The 27,054-nt window shown below is 35.4% G+C and overlaps 1 protein-coding gene across 1 annotated transcript in view; it reads left to right on the forward strand.

Moving 5' to 3' along the window:
• Positions 1–14,253: 14,253 nt before the first annotated feature.
• mgat4c (mgat4 family member C) overlaps positions 14,254–27,054 on the forward strand; it is a 135,585-nt gene continuing 122,784 nt past the window's right edge. Inside the window, exon 1 of the mRNA XM_059507169.1 lies at positions 14,254–14,701. The gene's annotated coding sequence lies outside the window, so the exon portion shown is untranslated. The remainder of the gene's footprint in view (positions 14,702–27,054) is intronic.

Below are 27,054 nucleotides of genomic sequence, written 5' to 3' on the forward strand. Positions count from 1 at the left end.
TGTACTGTGGTAAAAAGTTCTGTCTCTTCAGGATCAGCATTCCACTAAATCTTCAGCACCACGGTAAAAGAAATCATTTTTTCCAGCTATAAGCAATAACAATCCAACCGCTGTAGTACAATTCACAGACAAATGTCTCTTATGAGGTGGTTATTTTTAGTAAAAGTTAATTTAGCCTTTTTCCTTAAACAAATTAGTTGAATGAGCCAGACTTTAGTTTAATTTGAATCAGTCTGAAACATTTTTAAAATAATTTATTGTATTATCAAGTCACCTTTATTTTTATAGTGTGAAACACATCATTTAATAATAATTTATATTTTAAATGTTAAATTTTAAATTTTACATTTTACATTTTACATTTTACATTTTACAATTTACAATTTACAATTTAATTTAATTTAATTTAATTTAATTTAATTTAATTTAATTTAATTTAATTTAATTTAATTTAATTTAATTTAATTTAATTTAATTACAATACAAATTGTTTCAAAGCAGCTTTACAGTAATAAACAAGAACAGAGTACAATATAAATTACACATTATAACTAAAATGTACCCCAGTGCATCTGAAACAAATCATAAAGTGTGTTTACTTAAAGATAGTTAAATGCAGAATGGTTTTGTCTATAATAGCAAATGTGATTGGTGGGGGATGAAACGTAAAATAAATAAATATATAAATAAATTCCCCAAAAGTGTTTTTATATTGGCATAAAATGATGCCAGTATACATGTCACTGAAAGTCTTCTTAAAACTTCAATTCAAAAGATCACTGGGTTTTATTAAAACTCTGCATCTATGTTTGTTGACATTTAGACAAGCCTCCTTTAGAAAAGCTTCTAATCTGATGAAAGTTGATGTGCAGTCTGAAGGTCTAACTAACCCAACTATGTTAATGTTCATGCAGTACTTTTCTAGTGTCTGAAGTTGAGCTGACGACAGATATCTTTTATGACCACATCTTGACCACAGTTTTCAATATCAAATAAGGTATATGTTTTGTTAATGGTCTTTTTTTTCATGATATCACATAAGTGCGGTTGAGCTGAGAGACTTTAACAACGACATTAGAACGCCCAATGGCAAAGTAATATGCAAATCAGTCCTCAAAGATCAGGGGAAATTGTTGTAGCCAATGACACAATAGAACATAAGCCTACCATTGCCATTGTTTTGAACCCCAGTCTATGCAAGTAGTGAACTAAGTAAATGTTTTCTTCATTCTTCATGCTAAACACCACAGGCAAGATTTATATGGCTCATAAGTAAGGCAGCAAAGATGGTGAGACAACTGCAAGGACATCTTCCAACACTGAATATTACCAAAACTGTTGCTGTTAATGCTGCTATTCTTACTACAGATGTCTTACTTTTCTCCAACAAACGTGAATTTGTTCACAGCACCTCTCTTTTTATAAAATGTAAGAGTAAACATACTAACTTGAGGACTGTAGAAGATAGGCCTACCACCCTCAAGTAAAACAAACCCCTTTACTTTGTAAGCTCATCACAGCAGTGACAGAGAGAGAGAGAGAGAGAAACACTCTGAGTGGGTAAATGAACATTTAGATTGCTACTATAGAGTGTTTCATATGGCTGCCTTCCATAGCTAATGCTTACTTGACCGCCACAGCCATAGCACAGTGCTACACCACATTCATCATGTTGACATTTCATGTCAAGTTACGCTATAAAATGCTGGCCATACTTAATCTGTTCGTATATAATAATTCAACAATGGCGGTTAATGTTGAAGCAGTGGTTCATTGGGTAGTGCATTTGCTCATGGGAATGCAAGTTTGAATCAGGACTAATGTCCTGAGGTCATGAAGATAACAATCCACTGAAGAAAATAAAAATAAATGATCTTAGAATGTCTTACCCTGTGAGGGTAAGATAATGTAAAATGACCCCCATCCCAGTTATTAATCAGAACAATAAAATATGTGAGATTTCTTCCATATGAACCAACATTTTCTGGTTATTTATTTATTTATTTATTTATTTATTGTCATTGTATAATGGTGATCTCTACATTTTCTTTTATGTTTGATATTATTTTTTTTTATGTCTGTTAATTTGTAGACAGTAATAATTTTGATATGTACTTTATTTATTATATTGTTACTGGTATTTTATTATTTAGTTGAATAATTATCATAATGCATGGAGTTATTGTTTAATATGTCTATGAGATGCACATTTTAATCATCTTTATTATTTATCATAAACCTTTGGAATCTTTCACTCTGAATTCTTAGTCTGTTGCCATTGCGACCACACCGTCCAATAAAAAAAAAAAATATTTATATGCAATTAATTGAATTATATGTAATTTAAATGTGTCTCTTTGACTGGGATTCGTCTGACATTATTCAAAAAATAATTCAAACCAAATTCTTTACCAAGTCATCAAAATGCATGAATGTATTTAAAATATTTGATTTAGTATTTGACATTAATAACCTTTTTTTTTTTTTACAAAAATAAATAAATAAATCACATTAAAGATTATTATAAATGTATTTAACATATTCTGCAAAGATTGCATGACAGCTGGGATTTGTTTATCCAAAGTGACCTGTAGGTTATCCTGAATAATGAAGATATCTGCAAATATCTAATATTAACTATTAACTAAATAATAATTATTAAACTAAATAAAAAAAGTAAATTACTTTACATTTTAAAATGGGACCTATTTAGCAGTCCATTGCAGCAAATCCACCCTCTAATTTCTGTGAAACACAGAATATTTTGTCTTCATGAAAAATACTAAAATGTGACACAAAAATTCAATCAGGCTTTGAACACTATACAGAGTCTTTGTGCAGGTCATGTCTCACAAAGCTCTCAAAGCTGTTCATAGCTGATAGAGGGATTTTAATTGCTTTGCGTGTGTTTAATTAGGTCTGTTTGTTTGGAATCAGCTTTGAGAAGACGAAACAAAAGATAGTGCTGGAATTCATCAGAAAGAAATGCAATTTTTCATGTTTGGGGGGGAAATGGGTATAGTGGCTTTGGAATAACATGCAGGAAAATTCTATCAGACTTTCTGCCTATCGCCGTCAACCTTTCAAGGGCAAAACTCCCATCGTCATCTTGCTACCTAACTCTGCATGGAAGAAAACAATAGAGTTCAAAGTCAGCTATCATCCTGGGTGAGTCCCATCCATCATGCAAGAACACATGTGACGTCCACTTTACTCCATTTCCTCTTGACTGAGCTCTGTCTGTGCACTGGTTTTTATTAGATCAAGATCATGTTACAGCAGTGGTTCTGAACTGACTTTAGGACCCAGATTTTGCATCAAATTGCGACCCAACATAGGACCAACATTTATTTAGCATTCACAAGAACAAATTTTTTTAGTTTAAATCAAATGCTGAAATGTACTTTCATGAACAGAATAGGCCCAATAATATGATAAATTATTATAATTTTGGCCATAATTAATGCATAAATAACAGCAGAAGTGTGATTTTTTTACCAGCCTAGCACACTTGACAAACACTGCATTAGTATTAGCCATATTACAAAAGTGACAGATGAATTTGAAGTTAACACGAAAGATATCAGAAGTTGGTGAGCTTATATTAATTTTGGTATCTTCACAGTTGCTTTGTTTACATTTAGTATTGTTTTCACTTCAGAACAGATTCTAGTTGAGTAGCACAGTGATACAGCAGTGAAAGTCTTTTACAGGATTTATTTCATTTGGTGTCAGTTCATATCATCAACATAGACAGAAATAGATGAACGATAGGGCTATGTAAACTAGTAAGGAATTAGAAATGTTTAAACAAAAGAGATGGTGTAAATCCTATGACAAAGCACAAAAATCTTGAATGAGACCTAAAAAAAATCAGCTTAATGATATCCCATTCTGTTGATTATAGGAGAGAAGGACTTATATGTGAATCACAGACAAACATACCCAGTTTCCCATGTTTGTTTGTCTCCTCACTGTCCCTTTAGCAGGCCACATACACAGCAGGCAGAGGCAATACTGTCTCTTCCTTTTAACTTCAAAACACCTTACTTCAAAAAGAGAAAGAGTGAAAGGAAAAAAAAATCATTTCAGGTTATTTTTGTAAAGATGCTGATACACATCTCTTTTCTAAGTCTCAGTAAGTATGTCATGTGAAAAATAGAGAGAAGCAGGGGAAGTTTTGCTTGGCTATCTGTAATATTCTCTGGAATTTGAGGAAGATAGCAAAAGAATTTAAGACGGTGCATAATGTTATGTAAATAATGGCCAATCCCCAGAACAGCGACACTGTTGTTGTATACATTTAACTTCACCACAAGTGGGGAAAAACCAACAACGTGAAGTTTTGTCACATTATTGCAGTTATGTTGTCTGTTTTCACTCCAAAAATCTGTAATATATATTGATTAGTTTCTGAATTTCTTTCCTGAAACAAATAAGTGTTTTTAAATGAATCAGTTAACTGAGCGATTTAGTTACTTTTTCTTGCACGTTTTTGATCTAATCAGTTAAATTTGAAAATGAATGACTCATTCACTCGTTTCTTGTGTGTTTAGACCTTGGTTAAATTAATTATTTAGTGACTCACTCATGATAAGGGCACTTCAAGAAACAGTTGTCTGGTGCCCTACACCCTTCAACCCTTCGAAGCTCTCACTCTGGAGGGTAAACCCTTTGAAGGGACTAGGGATTAGCATAGGGATGAGCCCTTCCGAATGGAATGCAGGGTATGTACGAACCCGATTCCAAAAAAGTTGGGACACTGTACAAATTGTGAATGGAAGTTTCAAATTTCAATATTCTATTCAGAATACAACATAGATGACATATCAAATGTTTAAACTAAGAAAATGTATAATTTTAAGGGAAAAATAAGTTGATTTTAAATTTCATGGCATCAACACATCTCAAAAAAGTTGGGACAAGGCCATGTTTACCACTGTATTGCATCCCCTCTTCTTTTTATAACAGTCTACAAACGTCTGGGGACTGAGGAGACAAGTTGCTCAAGTTTAGGAATAGGAATGTTGTCCTATTCTTGTCTAATACAGGCTTCTAGTTGCTCAGCTGTCTTAGTTCTTCTTTGTCGCATCTTCCTCTTTATGATGCGCCAAATGTTTTCTATGGGTGAAAGATCTGGACTGCAGGCTGGCCATTTCAGTACCCAGATCCTTCTTCTAAGCAGCCATGATGTTGTAATTGATGCAGTATGTGGTCTGGCATTGTCATGTTGGAAAATTCAAGGTCTTCCCTGAAAGAGATGATGTCTGGATGGTAGCATATGTTGTTCTAGAACTTGGATATACCTTTCAGCATTGATGGTGCCTTTCCAGATGTGTAAGCTGCCCATGCCACACGCACTCATGCAACCCCATACCATCAGAGATGCAAGCTTCTGAACTGAGCGCTGATAACACCTTGGGTTGTCCTTGTCCTCTTTAGTCCGGATGACATGACATCCCTGTTTTCCAAAAATAACTTCAAATTTTGATTCGTCTGTGGACACAGTTTTCCTCTTTTTCACAGTCCATTTTAAATGAGCCTTGGGCCAGAGAAAACGCCTGCGCTTCTGGATCATGTTTAGATATGGCTTCTTTTTTGACCTATAGAGTTTTGGCTGACAACGACGAATGGCACAGTGAATTGTGTTCACCGACAATGTTTTCTGGAAGTATTCCTGAGCCCATGTTGTGATTTCCATTACAGTAGCATTCCTGTATGTGATGCAGTGCCATCTAAGGGCCCGGAAGATCACGGGCATCCAGTATGGTTTTCCGGCCTTGACCTTACGCACAGAGATTGTTCCACATTCTCAGTTACAGATGATATTATGCACTGTAGATGATGATAACTTCAAACTCTTTGCAATTTTTCTCTGATTAACTCCTTTTTTGATATTGCTCCACTATTTTTCGCAGCAGCATTGGCGGAATTGGTGATCCTCTGCCCATCTTGACTTCTGAGAGACACTGCCACTCTGAGAGGCATCCTGGCGCTCTCCGGTGTTACGGTTTAACTGGTTACCGTATGATCTGGCGACCAACCTCCTGGTTCAGGTCTCTGCTGCAGATGTGATGGAACAAACTGATGTGTTATTATTAAGCTCATTATGCCAGAGAATTGCTCATTGCATTATTCTGATATTCTTGTAAAGATTACAAGTTATTGGTATGATCACCCGTAGCGGCTGAAGTAGGGATCAAATAAAAAATAAAGTCTGTGTTGGCACGGGTTTCGAACACGCGTTAGGGGCCGTTCACATATCGCGCCTAAAAACGCGTGGAAAACGCTAGTCACACCACTTTCTCCTTCTTTCCAAAGCGCTCGGGCAGTTGCACCCCTGGGGTGTCTGCCGTTGCTAAGCAACCATGATCTGCTCTCTCCATGAAGACACAGAAATTTCAGCAAAGGATAAATGGATTTGCAGCTCTAAAACTTGCTTGCAGTAGCTCTGCTACTAAATTTATTTCAAAATGGCAATCCATATACAGTTATGATCAGAAGTTCCTTCATCTTAGCTGAGCTTTCAACGTTGTTACGGGAAAGGATGAAGCTGATTGGTTAGTTCTTGTTACATGACCCGCGGTGCGCTTGCGGCTCTCTGAAAAGTTGAGATGTTTTTAACTCTAAATCGATGCGGTGCGGACGCGCCTGTTTTCGCGTGCGCGTCGCGACCACGTCGCTTCCATTATGAACGCGCATACCGCGCGCCTACATTGGAAATAACGAACTTGAGCGCAAAAGACGCGATATGTGAACAGCCCCTTAAAAGACAGCGCGCCGCGAGACAACAGTCACAAACCACCGACCTACACCGAATCAGCTCCAGATCTCTAGAAACCATGTTAAACCATAGCAGAACCCTGACTACATTTTATGGTTTGTGATGCTAAAGAAAATTTCATGACGTCTCAGACAACTGTAAATTTGTGGCTACTGTGGTTTAATTATAAGCGCTATTGTAAACTCATATTTACCATAGTAAAATAATTTCCTTTGCCTCTTTATTTTTGTATACTGTAAAAACTTCAACCACATTGGTTGAAAATGAATAAAGGTTGAAATATTATATTAGAAGTTGTACTTATATTTTTTTGTAAAGTTATCCAAAGGATTCATTAGCTAATCAAAAAAGAACATTAGATTAATTATTTATTGTAATAAAAATAATCGTTTGAGTAGTCGATTTGTAGTCTATTGTGAATAAAATATAAGTTTATGAGATTTGTAAATTATTCCATTCCTTTTTTACTCAAAATTTTTACAGTGTCCCAACCTTTTTGGAATCAGGTTTGTAACTTGAAAGTCAAATTTCCACCAAATGCAATGAAAACACAGCTAAAACTTGTTTTGTTCTTGATTGAACAAAAACAATGTCATTTTTATTCCTGAATGAACAATTCCTTTTGGATGAATTCGTTTTTAAATTAATCTGTTGAATGAAAGATAAAATAATTCACTCATAAAGGCAGTCACTCTTCTTATGTAACTTGCAAGTCAAATTTCCACCACACATACCAGAATGATCAAAATTGTTCTAGAACACAGTCTCTGTTAAATTTACAATGACAACATTTTTTTTTCTTACAACGAAAAATAGTGATATGCGAGTAAAATTCAGAATACTGATTTCAGCACGCCAAACAGTTAGAATAATTGCAAAGAGTTTCTCCAAGAGAGTAGAAACTTAATGACAACAGGGATTTCTGGCAGTTAAGACAATTAGTTCATTTGATTTACATTGCTGCAGAGTGTGGATTACTGCAGTGCACAGATGGGCATGCTGAATTGGCTTGGGCAACGTGGAGTTGAGTCAAGGAACTCAGACAAACAAATATTTGGCATGAAATCCTGTCCCTGCTGGCAGGAGAGATAAAGTGAGACAAAATAATTTTGATAGTTAGCTTGTTGTATAAGTGAGAATGTTATGTGAGTTCACTTCAAAATGTACAAAGCAGCAGTCTAACCCATTAAAGACAAACCCTATTTACAGATGTTTCACCTTCATCATCTTCACCATATAGAATCACCCACCATGTAACATCCCTGTTTAATTAATGCCAGAATATAAAGCTCGAAGTGCGCCTACTTGGCACTTAACATGCGTTTGAACTCAGGGGTTGGGAGTGATCCATATAATGACAAGCAAATGACAGTTCCAAGTCTCTCCACCACGAATTCAATGCAAATGCATTCAGAGAGCATGTCAACCTCAAAGGACAAGCGTAAACACTTTAAGAGCGTATCGATCTCCCCGTGTCACTGGATTTAATAGGCTTTGTGTTTCTGACCAAATCCTGAAAATTTCTACCTTCATCTTCAAGCCCGCAGAGAGTAGGGTTAGATAAACCCAAATCGATGTGACCTAGCACACTCAAATTTTTTTAGACCTACAGTAGATATCGATGATGATTCTGTGAACTCGTTGAAGTGATTCGCAGTAAAAACTATAACCTCTTTAAAGCAGTTAAGTGCCTATAAATGTACTGCGGTTGTTCACAAGCTAAAACATCCAATAAGGCTGTGTTACAACTCCCCCAATTAAATCCAGCATGAGATCTTTTTCACACTCTGTGACATTTTTAGAGGACACACACTGACAGACAATAACATCAGTGAAGTGTCTTGATTGCTGTATAACTGTGATTAGAAAACAAGGTTTACCTTTTAAAGTTGGTAAAAACACTCTCTCTCACTCCCTAAAAGGTGTGTTTTCACTGCATTACAAATTAAAAGCCTCACAGCTGCCCTGACTAAGTGAAAATTAAGATCGGCTTCACCTATACGCTTGTCAAATGAACGACCCCATTTGTCAGGAAATAAGGTATTACTGCATGCACACACGCTCATTGGAAAAACATGCATCTGCCAAAATGTTTGCAAACTCCAAAACCATGCTGTTAAATACAGTACAATTCGCTGCAGTTTTCTGATAACGTTTTATGCAAATTATGGTTACAGGTAGATTATCAAGTAATGAAGACTAAATTCTGTGTGGTTCCTTGCACAGTACTGTTATTTCCCTTAAACACTTTTACCATATTTCATGATTTGTAAAGTAATACATTTTAAAATTTGCATCACATTTCTGTCTTTATATGTATGGCTTTTCAAGTGTAAACTTGCTTGGTAGCTAACCTGGTACAGCACTGCACTAATGATGCGGATTCCTCTAAAACACATAAGTGCTGAAAAAAAAGTGCTCAAAGTGCTGTGTAAACACAAGGTAAAATGGCGTGGTTACTAGAGAAAATTCATTTTGATCTCATTATTGGTTATTTTTAGGGTAAGGTTTAGTGTAGGTTTTATGTTATTTTAAAATGCGAAAAGCATTAAATTTTTCATGCCACTCATCTGGCATTTACTGAACTGCCATAAAATGTGCAAAAAGCAAGAACAAATAATGTTTGCAAAAGGATTTTTGCAAATTGTCACCATATTTTTCATGAGCCTTGGTTGCACATACCTGTGTTAAAAAAACAGATTATTGGAGTTTACAATAAAATACCATTTCTGTTTTTTTCTCTTTTTTTGAGTTTTATATTTAATTTGTTACTTGCCCTTTCTTTTGTAATTATTTGTGAATTTTACTAGCAATTTGTGAATGAAAAATGTTTTAAAATACACCAATTTATTTATGGTGTAATTATGTTGCACATGGTAACATGATATTTCCTCTATCCAGCTGTGCTTCTGTGCACAGCGATGGCTGTGAGAAATCAATACGAGCTGCATATCTCAAATAAAATAGCCCTCTAGTGGGATACGCTCACCACTGTAGATTTTATTCTCTTAGAGATTTATAATGTATTCATTAGCTTTCTAAATATGCTGGGAAGTCCTGCCCAGACAGGCGTATACACACACAAATACGCTTGGGACCATGAGCTCATTGGGTTTGCTGTCAGGGAATGTGTGGACTACAAAGCATCAATGACAAACTCCTAGATGAAGTACAGTTGAGTGGTAAAACCTCTTGGATGGTCCTGTTATAGCACATATTCACACTCTTTTCAATAGTTTCCCTCTGGGATCAATTCTTTCTGGTTCTTTGACTCTGTCAAGGTTGTCAGTGATTTGTTGAAAGGGCTTTTCAACCTCTGCTTCTTGTTAATTTTAGTACCAGTTTGTATTTTTCTTTTGAGTTGCAGACATATCTGTACCTGAACTTTATAGCTACAATGTCTTGTAGTACATTCTGGAGTATAAAGTGAATCTTTTTTATTTAAAACACATAAACTATGAGCTCATCAGAAAATAAAGCAGTGTCATCCTTCAGGAAGCGCACATATTTTCAGCTGTATTACAGGACAAATGGAGTAAATTGAATACATTTATTACACTTGATTACACTAACACTGTACTTGATTTACTATAGACAGATAGCTACAAATTATGTAAGACAAATAGAATGTAAACATCACTCATGTTAACATGAGTTTTCATAGATGATTATAATGTAACATAGACAGCTGCACAGGTCTGCACAGTGTGCAACTTTTGCACAGGTCTGGTTGTGTTTGTTTTGACAGCAACATGGTTATTGGATGCCGAAGAATTTGTCCTTTGCCTTCCACTCACTCTGCAATTTGTAAGCATTGCACAAATAGGCCAATTATCCCCATACCCATGATTCCATCACAAACTTTGACCCCAACCTTGCTGACATCCATTCCCTGCTGTGGGTGAGGCTCACAAAAATACAGGGTGGAAAGGGAGCAGGACATCCTTTTTTGTCTTCATCCACATTGAAACTAATTTGGAGGTCATTGAGTAAATGAAGGAAATGATCTGCACAAGCAGACGATGGATGTGCTTTCCAAATTAAACTTTATTTCAACCATTTTAGTATTTATAATTGGAAAGAAAATTGCAAATTCAGTGTGACAATGGAAAAGACAATTTCCAGACAGTACAGTGGTTACAGATCATTAAGTATTTAGACTGAACTTGCAAAACTGAACAAAACATACCTGTGCCAAAAAAATCACAATAGTGATAAAAACCACCCTACTGATAGCACATTGTTCTCCAGCATAAAAATAAATGAACAAACTTGCTTATACTTAAAACCCCACTGGGTTTAATCAGAATTGGGTTTATATACTCATGGGACAAAGATACTTTGAATATAGTCTTGTGGGAGAATACATGCCATTTTTACTTCCCTGACTGTTCTTAAGCAAGTAGTTGGTTCAAACTGTTTTTTTTCTGTAGCTTTCTGGACAAATATAAAAAAACCAAATCAAACAAACAAACAGCAAAGTTTTGCTAAAAAACCCTTGGAAAGGGAACGTGGAGTTGGAATGTGGCTTTGAAGCTGATAAAAGATTGTCATAAAAGACTGTTTATTTTCATGAACTGATAAAAGGTTCCTTAAAACGAGATAAATTATTTTGGGCAAAGCATATTTCCCTTTTAAAATGACTAAGGTTGTTTCTGAATTCCCCTACTTTCAGATTATGTACTTGAATTTGAGCTTCACTGTTCACTGTTGTAATACGTTCTTTAGGTGTGGAGTATGAAAGCAATTTACTCTGGTGTTGTTATAAGTACAATTAAGCAACTGTGTATTGACTCAGTGTATCTCAGTGATGTATAGGAACAGCTCCAGTCAAGACTGCAAAGCCCTGCATACTCTCCGGGTCTGCTTTCCCCTCGCTGCAGGACATCTACCTCAAACGCTGCAAAAGAAGAGCTGTTAAAATCATCAAGGACTCCACCCACCCCAGTAACCATCTTTTCACTTTGCTGCCATCTGGTAAGCACTTCCGTAGTCTGATGGCAAAAACCGAGAGACTCAGGAGGAGTTTCTTCCCCCAGGCCATCAGGCTCCTAAACTCAAAACCGGCCTCTTAACATCTTCATGTCTCCACTTAATGTTCACTTTATCAGTAAGATATTTATCATTCACTACCTCACATTGACACACTGACAGTGTCAACCTGTTTGCACATTTGCCTCTTGTACATCCCTGTGTATGTTAATATTTAAGACTACAGTTTACTTTCATGCACATTATTTTGCGTTCTATATTTAATTCTACAATATACATCTTTTTTTACATTTTATTTTTATATAATTTTATTTTATATAAATGGCCTTATGGGAGAGCTGTGGTTGCACACTTCAGAATCTCAACAGATGCTGTGTTTCAACCAGGTATTCTTTGTCTGTTTCATAAATACTGCATAACCTACTCATCTGGTGTTATCTTTTTGTATATATAAACATATATAGGAAGGAATTATATATGGCGGTTGAATCATGCACACATGCAGTACATTCTTTGTAGTTGACTGTGTCCTTGATGTGCCCAGACTGTAGAGACATTCAATTCAGCTGAAGATTTAGGTTTGAGGGAGCATGATTAAGGTTCCTCATTCAGAGAGATATTTGATTCACACTGATGACAATGTGATAGCCTGTGGAAATGAATAGTTCGGGCCAAGAATAAAACTGATCTGTTGATTAGATATTTTGGTGGACGCATTCCAAATGAGGCTGTAAGGGGGAAAAATACAGGACTTTGCAAGGGTGGCCAGTACATTTTTTTGTGATTCACCTGTTGATATGCAATAGTCCCGAGGCAGAGGGTGAGACAGGGAGTACATTGAAACTCAATCTGTGTAATCAAATTAGTTTTCAGTTTCTTTATATTATTCCTATTATGATTTCAGAGTGCAATGTTTATTATATTACAGAGAAGGTTATCGCTGAGATCTTATAATGCATTATCACAATGAGGTCATTATGCAAATGAATTGTCACAATGTACTGTAATATTTTAAAATGTTATGAGTTGACAAAACCCAGTTGTACTAAATAAAACCATTTTATTTGCTAATTGTTTATGGCAGTGCATTTATGAGATTAATTACTAGATGCACAGTAGTCTCTTGTAGCCAGATATCTGACTAGACTGCAAAGGTCTGGTCCATATTTTGGCCATGAACCACCCATATAGACAGGAAAAGTTGTTTGCATTGTTCATGGATGTCATTTAAGGGTGAGATTATCTGAGATATGTTATACTATAGTAGTGTGGAAAAACTCATTTAAATAAAAAGCTTCAACAGCTTCAAACTTTAAAAAAAAAAAAGATTTAATGTCACTAACCTTGAAACTTTGGCAAATGCAATGATCATTTTATTCTGTGCTTGCTGTGTTAAATGAATGGTTCACAAGAAATTAAAATTTCTTGAAACTTTTCTCACCCTCAGACCTTCCAAGATGTAAATGAGATTGCCTCTCCATCCCAACAGATTTGTCAGTACTTGCTCAACAATGGATCATCTGCAGTGAATGGGTGCCATCAGAATGAGAGACCCAACAGCTGATAAAAAGCTCAGTCCATCAATGAAAGTCTCATGTAGTGAAAGATGCACATTTGTAATAAACAAATATATCATTATGATGTTTTTGACTTTAAACCGTCGTAAAAATATCATGAGTCCTCTATCCATAATACAGTTTTCTCTAGTAAAAAAAAGTTGTCTTGTCTGAATCAAGAGAGACATATGAACACTTTAAACACTGTTTATAAGTGAAAATAACCTAAAACAGTTGGATGTTAATGTAAGGGGCAACAGGGGATGGACTTTTTCACTGGAGAAAGCATTACAATGACTCATATTTTGGCCAGAAGCAACAGCTTGAAGTTAAAACAATTTAATGATGGATTTGCTTCTAACAAACACACAGCTGCTTCACAATACATTAACTGATTGACTGGAGTTTTGTCGATTATTTCTGAATTGTTGTGATGCTTCTATTAGCTATTTAGACTCTCATTCTGATGGCACCCATACACTGCAAGTGATGTAAAGTTAAATTTGGTTATTTGCATCTTGGATGAGTAGCCTACTGTATTTTATTTATTTTTTATTTTTTTATATTATTCATTTAGCTAAGACAGCAATGTGCCATAGCTTCCTTCAGTTAAACAAAGAAGGAGGCTATATTTGCATTTGGCAGAAAACATGAAATACTTAGTTGAATTCCTTCAAGTCTTGAATCTTGGTGTCATTTTGGAGTGAGACCTGAAACTCAACTGAAAAAAAAATAGCACAATTAGAAATAAGAATGAGTGGACAAATACATATGTGTAAAATATACCATTAATTAATGTAAATATATGTTTCTAAAATACTTTGAATTACCGTTGTATATGTGAACCCTTGCCTCACCTTTGTAATTAATAGCAAGCATGCTATCATGTCACTGGCTGTGTCGATCTAACAGCCTGTTGTTTTCATCGTTTCGCCGTCTTTCTACCAGGCTTATCACATTGGGTGACTGCTCTAGGCTGCCTCGGGTCGCACCACGATCGAGCATCTCGGCGGCTGCGCTCACATCCTCAGTCGGCATTAGAGGAGGGACACGGCGGCTGCGAAGAACCGACTGCGCCGCGATAATTACGACCAGATTTATACGAATGTAGTCAATAGCAGCGGGATCTGGGTTGTTTGTTTAAAATTAACACGGGGCAGACAACGTGGCTGGAAAGTGAGTCTGCAAAGACGTCAGACTATCTAGTGAACTGCCTACATAGACAGCTTTATGGACATCACACCGCGTTCGTGCGCGCTCCGGGCAGCATTCATTCACTGTCGCTGTCCACACACACATGTACAGTATGTGTGAACGTCCGGAGAAGTTGAAGATGCCACTGTGAGTCGTCTGGGCGCTTGTATCGACGGTAAGAGCACGTATTTATTATTGGGGAATTCAAATACTGTTACCAACTTGATTTCGTGAAGGAGCATATGGGACTCGCACCTGTGCATTCAGCCTCTTCCTACCAAAACAATCTTCCACATTCTCCTTCGTTTTGCACGGGTCTGTGTTGTTTCATGCCCAAAGCTTCAAAGTTGTCTGTTGTCTTTTCCTCTGCCCGCTGTAGAAATAATTGGTGACTCAACTGACATAGTGTAAGGACAGATATAACCTACATGTGTCATATCGCCCTTTAAGGCACTGAAAGCTTGGTATGGCTGTAATGGGTGAGATTTATTTAGAGAATGTGAACTTTATAGAACGTTGTGGCTTTGTATCCTACCTACTGTTTATTTGTATTCTTGTGTAGTCTTAAATTTTGGAAACGTCAAAGAAGCACTTATTTCATTCATGGATGTTTTAGGGGATTTCAGACAAACATCTGGTAGGGAATGATGTGCATGTGGCTTAAAATGGGCTTAACTTTCACATGGGTTATTTTAAGATCTGGATGAATCAAAGTTAAAATGAATGTAATTTGGAAAGCTGAATCTTTATGCAGTTTTAGAAGTGTCCTGTAGTGTGAACAGGGTCAGAAATGATCAATGGCTTGGGCAAAAAATAAACCAAAAGTCGCAAATGCCCTAAACATTTATAATATGGGGCAAGAGTATTTTTATATATTTAACGATATCCTATTCTCTTATAGTTTCGGTCTCAGAGTGACCATTAGTTGGCACAAAGGTGGAAATTTAAATTTGATGATGATCTATATATATATATATATATATATATATATATATATATATATATTTTTTTTTTTTTTTGTATTGTTTATTTTTCACATAGCAAGACCATTTAAAATGAACTAACAGCAATTTTAAGTGGTGGCTGGTAACAGGATATAAGAGGACTTTCTTTTATACACATGTACATTTTAACTTAAAATCTTGATGTTGAATAAAAGTAAATATATTGTGATTTTATATGTGAGCCATCCAGTTACAGTCTCAAAAGATTATGAGCATTTTAAATGATAAACCCAGCTTTCACAGTTTGTAGTTAATGCCCTGTCATAAACCGAGCAGCATCTGTAATACTTTGAGCCATTTGGACCAGTAGCTCCTCCCCTAGTGGGGTAAATCATTCATTGCAACAGATACTATCATACTGTGAAGGCTTTCTATATTTGATCAAAATTCAAGAGATCTCATATCAGGTGTCAGGTATTCATTTGATTAAAAGTTCAATGTTTTTATAGTCTGCATTCTATACTTTTATATAAAATTATGCTACATGATGTAAGGTTAGTAGCTATTGTAAAATTTTTAGATGAATTTTGACCTTTTTATCTTATCATAAAAAGCTGAAATATTTATTAAGATGTTATGATTAGTTAGAAAACCACAGCACTGTGATAAATGAATATCATTAAAGGAACAGATGGGGCATGTGAGACATGTCTTCGTCTCCCTATTCTGTCCTCAGTATTTTTTACCTTTTGGCAGTATTACCGAGTCAGACATAAAGCAGCACTCCATGCAGTTTAGATTGGGAACCAGCACCCATGTTTAATGCATCTCTATGCTCCTAGACTGTTGAATGTGGAGAAGTGTCTCAGAGAGAGAGAACATTTCTAATGAGAATAGTATTTTAGATGCAGTAAAGCCCTTTTGTGAGAGGAAGAGTCTCAGAGAGACTGAGATTAAATAAAAGAAGGGTTTACTGAGGGAGCAAATCCCTTATACCTGTATATTTTACATAACTCAATACAGTTCACTTTTGACTATCAAATCTACAAAGCCTTCATTAAATGTATATAATGATTTTCTGTACCCAATTGTATCTTTTCATTTTTTTTTCAGATGGATAACAGTTAGAAGTAAAATTATTGAGGACAACATTATTAGCAAATGATAAAAGATGTGTAACTGACAGTCTATTTTGTCCAGTATTTGGAAAACTAGAAGTATTAGAGGTTGCAGGAACTTGTAGGTTATTCATGGGAATGTAACATTTAAAGCCCTTTGAGGAAAAATAAACCATTTATATTTCATACACATCTCTGTGTTAAACTCAGGACCTCGACTGTAAGTTTTGAATTTAAACCTTTAATCATAGCTAATCAGCAAACTAAGTTATCAGGATGCTTTTATATTGCTACTGCTGCTATTTTGTTATTTTTCCTAAGAGGAAAAGCTGCAGATTCCAGAAATTGTGTATGATTACCTTATAGCAAAGTTCAAAACTAACTGTACCGTTGGGAATCCTGGGGGAGTTTTAATAAACTGCTTTTCACACAGTAAGGGGGACCCACAGCAGCACTTGGCATTAGTGTTTCTCCAAAGGCTTAAGCTCCAACATCCCACTTATCAACTCATGAGTGTCTTTTCGTGAGCGAGTGAGCCAAGTCAGATATAAGGTGCGTGGGTCGGCATTATTCAACAGACAATTACACGCATTCCGAAAGCTAGAATCCCAACATCCACCCGTGATCCTGCTGAGGTAAATGGTAATTAGTTGTCCTATTTTAATCCACTATAGATGTGCTCTGACATGAGGATGCTAGGCTTTGACTGTGGCAGAGGATTAAGGTGCCCGTGAATAAGTGTAGCAGGTGGGAAAGGTGTGTCAATGTTGTCTCACCCCGCTCTCGTGTGTATCCACAGTTTCCATCGCTGTTCTAGCACTGACCTTTGATTGGGCACTTCAGTGCTAAGAACGCTCAGCCCGAACAGCTGTTATCCTGCGAATAAAAGTGCAGTCACACTAGCTTTAAGCATGCTGAGTCTCCCTGCAACAATTAATGGCAAATCATATGTGAAATATAGCAACAGGGTTAAAATGCCATAAGATGTGTTCTTCAGTTTTTTTCACAAATAATTCACAAATAATTATAACTATGTCATTTTTATTAACATTATTGTTATTAATATTATATTAGTTATAGGCCTATGTATGATTTAATAATAGGCATAATATTTGTAATTATATTTCTGATTAGTATAATAATAAGAATAATCTATTTATATGACAAAATGCATCCGATTGCATTTTTTCCTTCAGCAATTATAAGCAACAGGATTTGATGTTATGCTTCTGTTTAAAACAAATAATACATAACAAAAAACTGTAAGTATTCAATTATTGTTATCATTGTTGTTATTATTATTAACTATATATTTTATTAATTGTATAATATATAATATGCGATTAGCAACAAAAACAATAATAATTATAATAAATACATTTATATGACTATTACTAACAATAATTCATTATTTAAATGATGACTTAATGGTGATTCAAAATGGGAAAATATAGCATCTGCTCCAATTTCTTACCATAATTATCAGCAACAGGATATGATGTTATGTGATGTTATCAAATATTATAACAATATTATATAAATGTTACAATGCAATTATTATCATTATTGTTATTAATATTAGTTATATAATATTTGTGATGGTTATTATTTTATTATCTACATTTCTATTACTACTACTACTACTCACTGTAATTCATAATTTATTTTATTGATAATTTAAAATGGGAAAATAGAGCACCTGTTCCACTTTTCCACCATGCTGCATGCCATGCATCTTTATTTGTAGTCTTTGGATTGAGCCAAGAGGCCACTGTTTTACATTTACAATGTTTTACATGTTTACATCCTATTTTATGGTCAAGCTTTTTCTCTATACAAATTCCCAGATCAGAGTTCACTAAACTCAGCAAAATACAATACTCCACATGAGCTTGCTTTTATGCTCTCCAGCATTTGCACGCATATAAAATAAAGAGAACAGAAGTCCAGTGTGACTGCAACTTTACCCTTACAGACCACAAATGCTGGTTATTATTCAATAAGGCCTGTCTAAAAACCTGGATTTGACCTGTTTTCTGTTTAAGAGTGTGATTTAACAAGGTTAAGGTGTTGCTTGGGTGCATTGAGTTCAGTTGAAAGACTACTGATGTGATGTATGTGCAGGCGCTAATTGTGTCTGTCTTCCACTCTGTGAAAGGTGAAATTACTCTCAGGACAGGTGAATTTAATTTTCCTCACATGGGGAGGAAGAAGCAGGGTTTTGGCTCGGTGGTTTTGATGAATGCAGGCTGTAGAGAGGGCGAGGAACAGGCAGAGTCACTGAATAGTCATAAGAGGAGGAAAGTGGGAGGAATCTAGGCCATCTGTTAGAGTTAGCAAGAGATATTTTGTGGGCAACAAAATGACGTCGTTCAACCGCACAAACAGGCTTTGTTGGGAAACTTGACGCCAAAGCCTGATTTGTTAGTGTCAGAGAGGTGCTTTGGCTTTCTCTCTGCTTTAGATATTTAAAACAAAGCTCATATTTAAGCCAAGTAAAGTGCCAAGTAACATTTTCTGTCTAAAAATTCAAGTATAAAATCAGAAGCTTTATATGCTAAAATTATAATGTATGACAGATAGATAACTATTGCTTTTGAATAAATAAGTCCTCATTTTAATAGATATGGGACCTCTGGGAATCTGGGGACAGTTGCACCAGCAATGCATAAGTTAGCCTAGTTGTAGCTGCACCATTAAACTCAAGCAATATCAGTAATACTGGTTGATAGACGATTGGATTAAATGCGATTGATTTAAATTATTTAGACATACAGTATTTGATCATGTTAACGTTTACATTTCATTAGACAGCACTGTGAATGAATAGGTGACTTCTGTGATACCAATCTAAACAGTGGACTTTCTTCTCTAAATTAAAACAAATAGACTTCAGTTTCTCCAGTATTTGTTTATTGCCCGGTTTAATTTTAGATACAGCTTCTGAATATTTATTATTTACATATTTAACAGCATCAATAATTAAACTGACTTTTCAACGCTACTTTTGTTTGCAGATTTTAAGGCTGCTCATTGGACGAATAAAGGTAAACATCAAACTATGCATCTACATGTTACTGTTTAAATAGAGGTTATGACCTAATAAATAGGTCTTGCTGTAGGAACAAATGGTGTAGGCAAATTATGTATATGGTTAGCTGCAAATTAACTAGCTGTTAAGAAAGTAGTATTGTTGCAGTGATGATGCTTTTACAAGTGTTCATTTCTTTAGTTGTTTTGTTGTAGTATAAAAAAATCTGTTCTTTGTTATTATGTTATACGTTGTTATTGCTTCTTGAGCACGGGTAATAATAAAACCTTGATTATTTTGTTAATCATAATTATCTTGTTTTCAGAGTTGAATGCCAACACAATTGGCAATTATTAAGTGATGGTAATGTTTATTTTATTAGTGTAAGATAATTAATCGTTTTGCACATTAAGAGTTCTTGATTTGATAAAATGAGATTATATGAGTTAAATTAGAAGTCACATATACTCAGCTGTAAAGTAAGACAATGGAGAAGTGAGGTGGGTGGTAGAATTTCACATGTTCACTGATAATAGATTAGAATATTTTATGCAAGGCTCGTAGTTACAGAAATGTGGCAGGAAAATGTTTTATTAAAATGTATGTTTTAGTTTTCATTAGCATATAGATGGTGATCGTATGTGGTTTGTAGTATGTGCTGCAGAGGAAAAAGACTGCCAGTTGTTTTGGTCAAGCGCTGTAGTGTCATGTTTTTGGTGACTCATTGTATCTGACTCATCAGTGTGACTTATTGTTACGATCGGAGACCCAGTGAAACGCAGGAGACGAGACATCCAATAGCAGTATGGGTTTTAATGGGTAATCCAAAGAGAAATCAACAAGCAGGGGTCAAAACCAAAAATCCATCCAAACAAACAAACAGGAAAAGGAATAGAAACAGGAACGGGAACAGGAATAGAACCTAGAAACTCGGAATGCGAGGAAACTGGGTGACGGAAGGAAAGGACTCCATGAAGACAACAGAAAAAGACCGGTTAATATAGGCAGGGTAATGACTATCAAGTGAAGACACCTGAGTGCAATTAACAGGAGTGCAATTACTGTGATGAAGGGACAAGGCTTTATGGGAATTGTAGTGCCTACGGTGAGGTGCCTACGGGGAAGTGAGACCACTAGTGGAGACTCAGGGAAACAGAGACCAGACAGCGTGACACTTATTTTGTGCTGCTCATTTGAGTGACAAGACATGACATCCCTCTGTTATTGGCTCATTTGCTACAGCATAATAATATCAAATCAACAATCAACTTGGTTGGCTGCAATCAACTGTTTGGTGGCATTGATATACTGTTTGTTGAAATTTTTAACTCTTAGTTTTGTTGAGGTTTTTTATTTTATTGATTTTTTTACATATGGATCAGGGGGAAAATATGTAATTTTGTTAACACTGTTACAAAATAAATTTTTCTTTTCTTAAAGCTGAAGTAGGTAACTTTTGTAAAAATGTATTATGTCATTATGTCCTGACAGTAGAATATGAGACAGATAATCTGTGAAAAAAATCAAGCTCCTCTGGCTCCTCCCAGTGGTCCTATTGCCATTTGCAGAAATTCATCCGCTCCCGGTAAGAAACAACCAATCAGAGCTGCGGTCCGTAACTTTTTTTGTGTTCAAGATTTACAAATTGTATATAATAAGCGAGTACACCATGAATCCATTTTCCAAACCGTGTTTTTAGCCTGTCCTGAATCACTAGGGTACATCTATAATAAGTGTTTATATTCAGACTATTTTAGATTGCTTAGGGGGTACCGCGGCAGAGTAACTCGGTACCTTTGTGATTCTTCATAGACATAAACAGAGAGAAGTAGCTCAGACTACAATGTTCTTCCGCAAGACGCAAGCAGTTCTGTTTATTAACCGCTAGAGCGTCAAAAGTTACGGACTGCAGCTTTAAAGGAATAGTTAAATTAAAAATAAAAATTTTCTGAAAATGTACTTGCCTTCAGGCCATCAAAGGTGTAGATAAATTAGTTTCTTTATTGGAACAGATTGGGAGAGATGACATCACTTGCTCATCAATGGATTACTATAATGTTAGTATAGTTAGATAATAATAATTATTAGATAATAATGTTTTCTCTAGTGAAAAAGATCTTCCTCTGTTGTCCTCTCAAATTAAAATCCACTGATATACTTGTTTAGAAGTGTTCTCACTTGTAAATGGTACTTGAGATGAGATGACTTTTTCACTGAAGAGAACATTACAGATAGAATTTTTTTCGCTGGGAGCAATGGTTTAAAGTTAAAAGCATGATGGATGTGTTTATTACAAACACACAGCTTTTCACTTAACAAGATGTTAATTGATAGACTATAATGTGAATTTCTTGTGAATTATTGTATTTTTATCAGCTGTTTGAACTCTAATTCTGACGGCACCCATTCACAGCAGAGGCAAAATCAAGGCTAAGTTTCTCCAAGTCTATTATGATGAAAAAACAAATTCATCTACATCTCAGATGTCTTGAGGGAGAATAAAATGGCTCACAAAACTGCCCTTATATATCTTGTTTTCATCTCAAACATGTCCAAAACTTAGAAAAAGCATTTCACTTTGTGTCACTCATGCATACTGCTTGCTACTGTCTGTTTATGTTGTTCCTGTTTCAAGATGACTTTACTTTCAATACAGTCTGCGTCATGTGAAAGGCTTTTATTTGCATGATCAGGAAAAAATTTATTCAGACTACAAAAGGTAGCCCATTACAGAGCACATTAATTCCATGCATTACTCTTTCCAGCCTTCAGGGGTTTTGGGTATTGGCTCTCACATTAAAGGAAGAGACGAGCATGCTCAGAAGAGCTCTCTCATTTCCAACTCTCCCGTATCCTAACATGTGTGCCTTTAGGTAACAGTCAGCAGAAGAGACAACATATCTCCAAGATGTCCTTTCTTTTCCAGTAATAATTCTTATCTTGTCAGTGCTAAATCAGTAGCCATATTATGTAAGCTAATGTAATGAAAAATGCTAGTATCTGATTTGTCGCACAGAGACATTTCATTACTATTTCACTGCTATTTCATTATCTTCACAAAAACAAGTTGATGCACACGGATCTGGAGCAGATAGATGGGGGACAGTGAAGATTGTAATGTCTGGTAACAGGCAGCCTGTCAGTTCGGAGCCGTCTTCTCAACTCAAAGGAAACACGCAAAAGTTCTCCATGAAATATGCATCAATCGATGTGAAAGAAAGAACAAAGGCAAAACTGTGGGTTTGTTGTGGTGGGTGGGATATTGGAAATGGTTATTTATTGAAGAGCAAACTCTCTGGCAACAGCTGTTCAGATTGCAATGTTTCGGAAATAAACGCATAATCATCCGCATTGGTGGAACAACAGATAAGAGGCAGGATGCATGTAACCTGAAATGGCAGTGATCCATGTGTCTCCTTTAAGGCAGAATTTTTTATTTTTTTATTTTTTAATGCACATTTACAAAATGTATAGTTTACACCACCGTTCAAAAGTTTGGAGTCAGTTTTTTTTTTTTTAAGAAATAAATACTTTTATTCAGAAATTATGCATTAAATTGATAAAAAATTTACAGTAAATGCATAATTTTGTTTTAAAATATTTATATTTAAAATAAAAGTATTTTATGTTCTTTATCAATTTATTTTCTTTTCATTAAAGAATTCCAAAACATTTTTTTAGTTTTCACAAAAATATTAAACAGCACAACTTTTTTTTAACATGATGATAACAAGAAATGTTTCTTGAATATATTAGAATACTTTCTTAAAATTCAGCTTGACTGTCAGAGGAATACATTTGAATTAGGAATTACATTTAAAAATGTATTAAAATAGAAATAAAGTTCTCTGAAACTGTAATTACAGTCTTTACTCTGTTTTGACCAAATAAATGCAGTTTTGGTGAGCATAAAAGAGATACTATTTTTCAATTTGACATATAGTAAATAACATATAGTATTGTGAAAATACAATTTTTTTCTTGGAAAAAAACACAATTATAGATCGGGGTCAGCAACATTCTAGGCATGTGTACCACCAAGAGTGTATATATTTTTTGTTTAATTGATTTAATTGATTGATTGTTTTGACTGATTTTTGTTTCCATGGTTAACTATCCTTATCTTTTTATTTATTTAAGAGTTTTATGGGCACAAAACATTCAGTGCAGATATACTTAAACTCAGTGCAAGTAAACTTCACACACACATTCTGGTTATCTTCTAAATGTAGTTTAGTCTCGTTTTTGCAAATCTTTAATATTTCTTGTTCAAACTGGCCCTTCATCTCAAAAAGGTTGCTGACCCCTGTTCTAGACACACATTTGCTGGTGCTTAAATGAATCCTGTGAATTATTGATATCAATTAAGCGCTGGTGTTCAGAGCCCCATCAGGGTTAATTATAAAATCCACAGGGGCCAGATGAGCTCTGTATCTTTAAGACCACATGATGTGCTATAAGAGGAAAGCCAGTGAAGAACAGGGTTTACACACATGTCAGAAAGACAGAAAGAGTGCATATTAGAGAGAAATACAGGGGGAGAGAGACCGAGAGAAGAGTGTCTGCTCGCTTCAGCAAGCCATTGCCATTATGATGAATGTTTGCTGCACTTTTTTGTGAGCCAATTATCTGCTCCTGTGTGAGTCATGGAGATCATTTAGGCAGGTGGGAAGCTCCACACACACACACACACACTTACACACACACATACAGGAGAGGAAATAGACTGTATGCATTCATGTTCCTGCATTCTGACCATTTTTCACATATTCCCCTCACTCTTTTACTCCATCAGTCTTTTTGATACACTAACCACAGCTCTTGGAAACACTTGTCTGTCTCTTGTTCTCAGTGATGGGAGGAATGTTATGGGTTTTCTGTGTGTTCACAGTTCCCTCTTCTCACTTTGTACAGCCTCTCTTTTGTTCTCTTTCTCTGTACTGTTTGCTTAAATGAACAGTACACCCAAAATTTAAATTTTTATAATTTATAATTGTCATTTCAGACCCATATTCTGTTTTTCTGTTTGATACAAAAACAAAATACTGAAGAGTCAGCATGCAGTTATTTTCCATGTACTGTAACACAATTTTGACCACATCTGCCAAGTGGGATATTTTTGGGAAATTTGGCCCCTTCTACTTACTTATGGTTTGTGTTAAAAACCAAACCAAACTGAGATTTTTGACTGAAACCATTGAAAAAAGAACACACAAAAAAAAAAAGCATGTACAAACAATGCACAGATAGACCATTGACATTCCTAATTGAGATTGTAGATAGAGTGTCAATGGTCAATTTGAGAGAAAGGTGGCGGTAATGCACTTATAAGTCTGCGATCCACCATAAAGCAAGAAGAAGAAGAAGTCGGCTCATGCGCCTGCTGCTGAGAACATGCTCAGGAGAGTTCTAACACTGTTCGGACACTACGTTAATCAGAGGTAAAAGGTGATGTAAATACTGTTCAGTTTCTTGCACAAGCCGATCGTTTTGTGTCTTTACACGTCAATGTATCGTCACAAGCTGTTGGGTTTTATTTGGTTTTGCTTGTGTATGTTTTTTGTTTTATTGTACGTTTTAGCCATGATTCCTATTTACCTCCATTATAAGACTTGACAGACTGCAACAGTTTCAGTTAAAAATCTCAGGTTGTGTTCTACTGAAGAAACAAACTCACCTACATCTTGGATGCCCTGGGGGTAAGCAGATTAACATCAAATTTTAATTTTTGGGCGAACTATCCCTTTAAGTAGTTTGTGTGTGTGTCTACTGTATATAGTTTTCATTTTTTTTTTTAGATTTAGTTTTTGTTTCTTTAGTAATTTTCAATTTTACGTAACTATTAGCCCTGTGCCAATTCCTATACATTTCAGCTTCATTTAGGTGTGTATACATCGTGTAACACACTTGGAATCGTCATCATTTTGATAATTATCTTTGGAAAGTTTGAGCTTTACTTACTGTTTAGGTACTTTTTTCGCTTTATGTTGAACGTTTTTAGGTGTGTGGTGGTCTGATGCTGGATCAGGGTGTAGCTGATGGCTGTTATCGGAAATCTGGAGAGATTGATGACACCCAGGGCAAAGCGCTGTCTGCGGGGCAGGCCACCACCATAAATCAGTGAGAAGTGGGTTACGCCAGGTCAGCTTTTCTCCACCTGCCACAATTTTCACACATCTCTATTTTACACAGTCTGTTAACATACAGTAAGTGTATGGCTGGACGATAAAGCAAAAACATATACTGTACGTACAGTGTCTACCTTATTTTTCTGTCAATGTGTGAGACTTTTGATTCATTACACAATTAATTCTGTTAATAACAAGAGGAATAACAAAGTGCAGTAAACAGTAACACCATTTGTGCTACAGAGCAGACCAGTGTGTTTATGAGGATGATAATGAAATAAATTAATATGAAGAAATAGTAGTTTGCAATATATCAGGCAGCATAATGAACTGCTTTATACAGCTAAAAATAACTGGAAGCAAATGACAACAGAAGACTTTAAGTTACAAATGGCACAATTTTACATAAAAGTAAAGTGGGTGATGTGAATTTTGTTTAAAGTATTTATGTCTATATTAGTTTTTTTTTCTTCTGAAGTTGCATAGAAGGATTATTTCTTCCCTTTTCAATGTCATTTCAAAATGAATGCACTGAAATTCAGTAAAAACTGCTTTAAAAATAATCAAGGCACATTTTCCTAGTAAGACTTAAATAATTAACACAAAGAAGAATGTTTAAACATTTATGTGCACCAATATACAGTAACAATAGACAGCAACTTAGATTTTTGTTAATATGAAAAGGCCATTCATCTATTTACTGAAATGGATAGTTTAAACTGATTGATGAACATTTGTTGGATTTAGACAAAATAATTAAATAAATAAATAAATAAATATAAATAATTTTTTTTTTTATATTGCCACCACTACATAGCAGCTACTTTTGAAATGGGTTTTCTACATCATTCTTTTGGCCATATATATTTTGAGACTCATATATTCTTAAACATCTCTATACATTAAGTATAGGTTGCTGTTTTTCCTCTGTGCAAAGACGTTTTGCAGAAGGGAGTGCAGGGAGTCTTGTTTTCTCTTAATTGGACAGCAGACAGCATGTCTTTGCTACATATGTGAGGAATAGTGCTGATCCCTGGGGTTTGTGAGGTCCAGTGTAGCCGATAGTTTGCTTTATCTAGTGCTGTTAGGCGATGCAGGACTTCACATTCATTATATATTAAAGGCACAGGAACCCTCTTCTGGTCTATTTTGCTAACATGCTCTTAAGTAGTTATCCTGATGGTTGTGCCGGGAATCCTAAATTTGTACAAAACCACATCTCTTAAAATATGCAGTGTCAAAATGTACTGTGCCACTCCGTACTAATGTGCATTATAATTATACTAACTCATCTGTTATTGGACTTT

Source organism: Carassius carassius, chromosome 23 (assembly GCF_963082965.1).
Source record: "Carassius carassius chromosome 23, fCarCar2.1, whole genome shotgun sequence".
In the NCBI taxonomy this organism is placed as follows: Eukaryota; Metazoa; Chordata; class Actinopteri; order Cypriniformes; family Cyprinidae; genus Carassius; species Carassius carassius.